General features: G+C 36.7%; 1 long non-coding RNA gene across 1 annotated transcript; it reads left to right on the top strand.

Annotated features, from left to right (window-relative positions):
• The first annotated feature begins 2,702 nt into the window (after nucleotides 1–2,702).
• On the top strand, nucleotides 2,703–4,645 carry LOC131536298 (uncharacterized). The gene is made up of 5 exons (XR_009269908.1): nucleotides 2,703–2,838; nucleotides 3,194–3,267; nucleotides 3,395–3,479; nucleotides 3,908–4,019; nucleotides 4,139–4,645. It is a non-coding gene; the product is annotated as an uncharacterized LOC131536298 (long non-coding RNA).
• The last annotated feature ends 2,504 nt before the right edge of the window (nucleotides 4,646–7,149 follow it).

The raw sequence follows: 7,149 nt of genomic DNA, 5'->3' as shown, positions 1-7,149 counted from the left end.
AAAATTACATTTTAAAATGATGTGACTTTAAAATTCAAATCTTTTGAATGTTAGACGGCTGTTTGGTGTAAGGATGACAAGGAAAACTGTTTTAAAGATTGTTTTGTTAAACCAGGAAGATCACGGATGACAAATCCAATGGATTTTAGAAGCATACAGGAGATATTGTTGAGTCAAATGGTAAAAAGACAGTAAGTTGTTCTCGTTTGAACATTGCACTTCTCTCGTTCAGCAGCCTGACCGTTAACAAGTGTCATCGCCGGCCTGTTTTTCACACCATCTCTGACACATTTCACCATGAAAAGACAAGTCAGTACAGCCAAAAAGCGGTTGAACCCGGTGGCTTCCATCCTCCTCCATAGTATTCATGATTTATGATTGTCTTGCGGGCAAGGAGACTCAACAAGGATGTCTATTTCAAAGCTTCTGGACCTGCATGGAACACACAAAGTATGAAAGTTTGTCTCCAGTCACCTTTCGGTCCGAAAACAGAGCGTGTTAAAGTGCAGAGAGAGTCAGTTTGAAGTTTCCATCTCACCACAATCAGGACCAAATAACACCCTATGTTTTTTATCTGATTTCTAAAACTCTGATTTAAAATAACCGTTTTCTATTTTAGTATACACTACTGGTCAAAAGTTTGGGATTGGTAAGTATTTTTTCATGTATTTGAATGTCTCTTCTGCTCACCAAGGCTGGATTTATTTGATCAAAAATACAGTAAAAAAATAAATAACTGTTTTCTATTTGAATATGCTGTAAAATGTATTTTATTCCTGTGATCAAAGCTGAATTTTCAGCATCATCACTCCAGTCTTCAGTGTCACATGACCCTTCAGAAATCTACTCACACCATTGATGCTTGGCAGTGCTTTCTCTTTGATATACGTGACTGTATAAAGGAGTGACTTTTGTGGGGTTTTTTGTCCTTCCTTCTCTCCCTCCCTTTGACTGGACTTTGAGATATTGAGTATGTGTCTTTTTTTTTTGGATGTTATGTATGAAAAATAAAAAATGTAAAAAAAAATAAAAAATCTACTCACTAAACATATTCTTATTAACAGTGTTGAAAACAACTTCATATTTTTGTGGAAACTGATACATTTTATTTTTCAGGATTCTTTGACGAATAGAAATTCCAAAAGAACAGTATTTATTTGACAAAAATATTTTATAACTTTGTAAATGCATTTAGTGATCAATTGAAAGTGGTTTCGGTCAATTGAATGTGTCCTTGCTGAATGAAAGTATTCTCTTACTGACGTTACATTTTTGGACTGTTGTGTAAATATGGCTCGAGTCTTTTTTTTCTCTGATATTATTCTCTGAAAGTTTGTCTCCAGTCACATTTCGGCCCGAGACTTGAGAGCATGTTAAAGTGCCAAGAGAGTGAGTTTGAAGTTTCTCACCACAATCAGGACCAAATTACACCCTGCGCTTTTTATCTGATTTCTCCAAAATGCTAAACAATAATTTCACGACCAGGAATAAAACACCTGACCATATAATGTTGTCAACTTCTAATCAGCCCAGTCACGTCCTTGAGTTTGCAACCTTGATAGGAAGCCGCTTCCTTAAATAATAGCTCGCAATTTGCGAAATGAGAATAACATTTCCATTTTAGCAATTCTGTTCATACTCTGGTACTTGACCTTTTCCAAAAGTCATTAATCAGCCCTGAAGTCTTTTGTTGTTGACAAAGTGAATAATCTCATTTTGCGACAAGGAACACAGCACCATCGCCGCCTCCGACTTTTGGCTTTAGATTATTTCTAAGTCTCATTAGCCGACACGTTGGCTTGTGCTGAATTCGAGTCTTCCTCAGCCAAATTTCCCGCATCCCTTCACGACATACTCTGCCTTCTCTATTGTTACCCAATTTTTCAAAAGACCTCTCAATAAAGCCTTCTAATCCATAAATCATGTGGTGAGCGTTTCACTAAGTAAACCCTTTCGGGCAATCACAGCAACTCACCAAAGCCAATATACCTCACGCTTGACTGTAATTCATCTCCTGAGTGCTAAGCTCCAATGCACATAATTCAAAACGCTCAGTCGGGGTGGGATATTTCACCTGCAGATTCGAGCAAAACATACCAGTTTTTTAGTCAGGGCTTGTATCCCCTGTGTTTGTGACATCTGCTTAGGGAAGGAGAGGCACAAAAATGAGAGAGACCGAAAAGAGCTTCGTATGCCTAGAAGTATGAGATGAAAGGATAAAAATAAATAGCATTTTTTAAAAAAAAAATTGTAACTGTCAAATTAACAAAATGAAAACTGTTAACTTTAACTGAAAACGTTTAAATATTGATCTCTTTCTCTCTCTCTCTCTATATATACAGTGTTGGGCAGTAGCGTCGCTACAGTAGTGACGCTACTAGTTTAACTACATTTCTCAGTAGCGTGGCGGTACCGTCACTGCTTTCTGAATCAAATAGCTTTTCAGTAGCTAAGCTCTTTTTTTGATCAAGTAGCGCGGTAGCGTCAACAAAAGCTAACATTACATTATCCAAATAAAGCATTCTGAAACTCGAGCTCAGATCAGAAATAAAACTGCTACGGATCACTGATCCTGGATCAGTAAGTGACGCCACAGACACTAAAGCTCGTAACGCCATTGGCTCCTCAAACTGTCAGTCAAACCTCATTAGTCCTCCCGCCTCTCTCGTCAATGAAGTGCAATAGCGTCTGTCTGCGGACTGCAAGAGAGGGGCGTAACTGGAAGGAGGCGTAACTTGAAGAAAGGGGCGTAACTTGAAGTTGTCCAAATCACACAGAACCACGCGAGATGTCAAAACGAGATGTTATTGGCAAGATGGCCGCTTGTATATTGACAAGGTGAGAATATTTTTTTATTTTTTATTTTCAGTAGGTGTAAGCAATATATAATTCAAAAGGTGTAAAGACGACAAGGCTAGTCAAGAGTAGTCCCAGACTAAAATGCATGTCTGGGCTGTTTTAACTGAAAGCAACTTGAACTGACTGATCTTAAAATAATTGTTTTGTCTCAAGATGCCCATCAGTAGTGTTTTTATCCAAGGCACGTTTATAAAAGCTACTCAAATGTCCTAATTGAACTATAGCCTAACTTGTGTTGGATAAAAAGGGAGTTACATCAGCAACTACCTCAACATGTAAATGCAGTATTGAGCAGATAAATCACAGCTGACTGACTCTTGTCTGGATGTTACAGGGACAGATGAGACACACGAGTGTATATCCGGTGCAGAGTGACTGATGAAGGAATGCTGCCATCAAAGACTCTCAGTGAGTACACTACAGACATCAATAAAACATCTTTTAAATCTTAAATTGTAGTTTATTTTAATTATTGTAATTTCAAACAACTATTACAGCACTTTTCTGATTCTTGATTCCTGTGCATTTGCTGCAGATCTTTTGTGGTGGAGCAGGACCTGCAAGACAAGGTGACAGCGACATTTGTGGAAAAAAGGGAAAACCTGAAACAAAAGGATAAAGTAAGATCATTTTATTACTTTTAATACAGAGATCAGATGACATTGTGCTGTTAAAATGACTACTTGTGTATTATGTTTGGCTGTTTTTGTATGATCTGAAATGTCTGCAGGCTGCTGTGAGCGCTGAGGATGGAGAGTCCACAGCAGCATCCTGGAAATGATCCAGTGCCATGAATGAGACGCTCCATCACTGCACCTGCCCTCATCTGGACCGGATGCTGCTGTGGTCTCTTCATCATCAGTGACCCCAGAGCCAGCGAGAACATCTAGAGAAAGACCAAAAGACATCGAGGATGTGACATTGGTCAAGTTTATTCTGCTGGTCTCTGTTCATACAGTGAAGGCTGACTTTCAGAAGCTTCACAAGCATCATCAAAAAATAGTCATGAAGCTTTTATCGAAAGTGATTTCCAGTGCTGTTATTACAGGGACCTACAATCCCCTGGATCAACCTGGAGAAAAGAGCCTTGCTGAAGGACACGCCAGTGACAAACCAGCAACCTTCTGCTGACCAGTTCAGTGGTTTAGCCCACTACAGAAGTAATAAAGCTACAACTAAAAAAATGCATGTAATTGTAAACATGAAATAAAATTTGGCAAGAAATGGAAAGCTGACAACATGAATTGTAAATGTTTAACTCTGTTTAAATGTTTTACAGGTAGTGGTGCTCATGGAGAGCAGCATACGAATGTTTGAAGCAGACACAGATTATCCCGCACATGTTCTCCTGCTCTTGCCTCAAGGTTGTGTGGTTCAGGGGTGTCATCATGGTCTTCCTCATCCTCTGGGTCAACGATGTCCTCATTGAGAAGAGCAAGATTGTGAAGCACAGCGCAGCTGCAGAACTGGCTCAGCTGTGTTGAGATGACTGTAGGATGTGGGTTCACCGTCTGTAAAAACATGATTGTTAGAACAATAAGTTTGAATGAAGCTTTGTTTCATCTGTTGTTGACTTGTATATTGTATGTATTTATTGTGATGCTTCCTTTTATTCATTCTTATACTTATTTATTCATGTTTCTTATTGTTGTCATTAAATAAAATATATTTTAATGTATTAATTGCTTGACTGAAAATTGATGTATTCACTTCGACTGCATTTGTTCAACTAGTGTATATTCATGTATAGCCATGTCACGACAAAAATTAAATTTTGCTTGTTTTACTTGTTTGTCATTTTAAGTTTAAAAAAAATTATAATTATTGGTTAGCACTTATCATTATTATTGCGTGTAAGTGTTGGGGTGGGAAAATGATGCAATTCATTCTGGGGTAATCTTAATTTTTAAGTACAAATACTTACATTTTAGAGTATAAAATCAACAGTCTTCTCCAAAGGCGAGATCTTCGAGCAGCTGCCCGACATGTCCTTTGTGCTGACATCTCAAACGCTGAGGAAAACCGCACTAGATTGTTGAGTTAGTGATGATATGAGGTGTTAGTGCACCTGTCTCTCTTTTTTTATTATTGCCGAACTTATTACATAAAAGATCAGGGAAAGATGGTTGTATCTAACAATGAACAATCATAAATGGCATAAAACGGTAAACAAAAATTTCATGCGTTCATCATAGTATGAGATAATATACACAGAAAAAAGCACAGTGACGAGGTTAAATATCTTTGAATAATTCATCATGACGATTTTTTTAGAAGCGAGGATGAAACAAGAAAGTTAAATTCAACAAGAAAAAAGAAAACAGGAGATTTAAGCCAGGTTTGCTTGTGGATGATAAAATAATTAAAATATTCAAGAGATAACAATTTTGGGTTTTTGTAATAAAAATAAAATAAAAAATGCTTTAAGGATAAAACTGTGGATCACATTAGTGGAGTTACAAATATAAGAACTTAAATCAACACAAAATGTATTGACTACTACAATCACAAAATGAAAGGGCAGCTGTTTCTTCAACAAGACCACAAAATGAGCAAATTTCATCATTATCAAGATACTTGATAGATGAATTAAACCTGTCACTCATATCTTTTGTTGCGCTTGTTATAACGTCTTAGGTCACGTGATAACGTCAACATAACGGATGATATCCAAATCGCATTCATACTTAACGCATTCAGGCTGTAGAGTATGTACTCTTTTAGCGCTCGTTAAGTAAGTACTTATTGAAGAAAGTATGCGGTTTCGGACGCAGCCCGACAACATCTCGTTTTGACATCTCGCGTGGTTCTGTGTGATTTGGACAACTTCAAGTTACGCCCCTTTCTTCAAGTTACGCCTCCTTCCAGTTACGCCCCTCTCTTGCAGTCTGCAGACAGACCCTTCTCATGAAGTGCGGCGCACGTTTTGGAGCATCTCAGCTTGTTTGCAGTCTGAAGGTAAATAAAGAACTGTTGATTGAATAAGTACAGCGGTTTCTTTACTCAAAAAACATTATTTATAAAGGCTAATGTTTTTTTTTTTTTTGTCTGTTTGTTTTTGAGGAGCGGAGAAGAGTTTCTCTAGCATTTGTTGTTAAGTCACAGCTCGTGCGAAGCGCTGAATCTTTCATAATATTTGGCCAAATAACAGAAAAAAAATGCCCACACAGCGACATACAACGGGAAAACGGGACACGAGTCTGAAAAAAAAAAAAACATTCGCTGGTCAAAAGCTTCGTATTTGAACTTGATTTTGGTGAAATGTTTATATTAATATCTAATGACACATGCAACGATGCAAATAAACAGAGCCTATCTGTAGGCCTAAACATCTATATGGTAACACTATACAATATGATTTCATTAAAATACATTTGTTACAGTATTTATTAATCTTTTTAATGTTAGTTAATGAAAATACAGCCGTTCATTGGTAGTTCAAGTTTTTCACAGTGCATTAACAAATGTTAACAAACAACTTTTGTTTTGTTGAAATTAGCATTAAGATAAATGCTGCAGAAGTATTGTTCATTCTTAGTTCATGTTATCTACACTAGTTAACTAATGTTAACTACTGAACCTTATTGTGAAGTGTTACTATTTATATAAATGTATCTGTATACAATAAAGCCACAATACCAACTACAAATAGGAGGTTTCCGGCCGACAGCGAAAATTTATTTTGCCTATGTCACAATTTGAGGTCAATCCGGCCCTGTATTTGATACTGATTATGTTGCCAAATTGGTTTGGAACAGCTGTTGAATAAACAATTAAACTGAACATGCCTGTCTATCTGCTTGACTGACAGTTTTATTGATCACTGAGAGAGCATTGACTTGGTATGATGTTGGTTCAATTGAATGTTTTATTACTTTTTTAAATAGCTTGGATGTAGTAAACTACTTTTGCCATGTTGCCGTAGCTTAGCTTGCTACATTTCTCAGGGCTGTAGATTTAGTGTAGTTAAGCTTCATTTAAAGAAGAGTAACTGTTAGCTTAGCTCACTACGTTTTCCAAGTAGCTTGCCCAACACTGTGTGTATATATATATATATATATATATATATATATATATATATATATATATACATATATACAGCGGGTAAAATAAGTATTGAATGCGTCACCATTTTCTCAGTAAATATATTTCTAAAGGTGCTGTTGACACAAAATTTTCACCAGATGTCGGTAACAACCCAAGTAATTCACACATACAAAGAAAACAAAACAAATAAGTTCAGAAATTAAGTTCTGTATAATAAAGTGGAATGACAGAGGGGAAAAATGA

This window comes from Onychostoma macrolepis, chromosome 01 (genome assembly GCF_012432095.1).
Source record: "Onychostoma macrolepis isolate SWU-2019 chromosome 01, ASM1243209v1, whole genome shotgun sequence".
NCBI classification, from domain to species: Eukaryota; Metazoa; Chordata; class Actinopteri; order Cypriniformes; family Cyprinidae; genus Onychostoma; species Onychostoma macrolepis.
This window is presented reverse-complemented; position numbering and strand designations above follow the sequence as displayed.